This window comes from Trichechus manatus, unplaced genomic scaffold, assembly GCF_000243295.1.
Source record: "Trichechus manatus latirostris isolate Lorelei unplaced genomic scaffold, TriManLat1.0 scaffold00013, whole genome shotgun sequence".
In the NCBI taxonomy this organism is placed as follows: domain Eukaryota; kingdom Metazoa; phylum Chordata; class Mammalia; order Sirenia; family Trichechidae; genus Trichechus; species Trichechus manatus.
The window spans coordinates 31,033,941-31,035,330 of NW_004443949.1; positions in this window are offsets into that span (position 1 = coordinate 31,033,941).

The following is a 1,390-nucleotide window of genomic DNA, read 5'->3' on the forward strand; positions in this document are numbered from 1 at the left end:
ATGTTAACTCTTTGCACCATCCAGGGACTTCAAGGTGCATAATACAATGTGATTATTTTAAAACCACCTATGATGCCTCAAAATTAATTGTTCAAATAAGAAATTGATAAGTATTATGATTCTCTGCTGATAGGCAAATTTGACATCATATATTGGGTGAGACTTATTTTTGTAACTATAGGTTAACGTGTAAATATATATCCATTGCTATCTATAGACTATTTTATTATTAATATTATTTACAACCAGTTTTCTCCACAGTAGTTTCTGTTAACATCTTATAAATATAAGTTAATTAATGTCTTAAGAAACGAAGTGTATTGCAACTAATGTGAAAATGAGTAATCAGTTAGATTGTACTTAAGATACTTATGTACAGAAGAGTGATTCATATCTGAAGGTCATGAACCATGAAGCCATTCAAGATAGAAACAGATCTAGTAGAATTTCTTATCAGGAAGTTTTTATAAGTTTAATACAAGACAAAGAAAATGCAAACTTTTAATACACAGACTGAGTTTTGCTCATATATAAATGTACATAATAAATTAAAACAGGAGTTCCTGGTTGGCACAAGCAGTTAAGCCCTGGGCTACTAACCGAAAGGTTGGCTATTTGAACCTTCCCAGAGATACCTGGAAAGAAAGGCCTGGAGATCTGCTTTCAAAAGATCACCATCTTAAAAACCCTTTGGAGCAATTCTACTCTCCACATATGGAGTGGCCATGAGTCCAAGTCAACTCAATGGCAATTGAATGGTTAATAAATTTGCTAAAGTTTAACAAATCAGTTATTTCTTTATTTCTATAATATTATATATTGATTACTGAAACCTTTTTGTTTTATATTTTTTAGAAAAAATGTATATTGATAAATTTTAGTAACATGAACATATTCTTGAAACTAGCGAGTACATTGAGTGGCAAGGGTTTTACATTCAAGTCATTCACTATGACTAATCGACATTTAAAGATCCTCATTAAACACTGTTTATGAATATTTGTGAGAAGAAATTCTGATATAGCTAGGCTGGAAGTGAAAGTTAATAGGCAGTCTCTTAATATGAAAACTAATGCACTATAATACAAGATCTACAACATTTAGGCTAGTGCAAATAATATTAAATATCCGTGGACTGCTAGAAGAAGGAACATATCTGTCTTGGAAGAAATACAGCCAAAATGCTCCTTAGAAGTAAGGATAGCAAGACTCCATTGCACTTACTTTGGACATGTTATCAGAAGGGATGAATCCCTGGAGAAGGACATTATATTTGGTAAAGTAGAGGGTCAGCAAAAAAGAAGAAGATCCTCAAGGGGATGGGTTGACACAGTGGGTGCAACAATGAGTTCAAACCTAGCAATGACTGAGCATGGTGCAGGACCAGGCA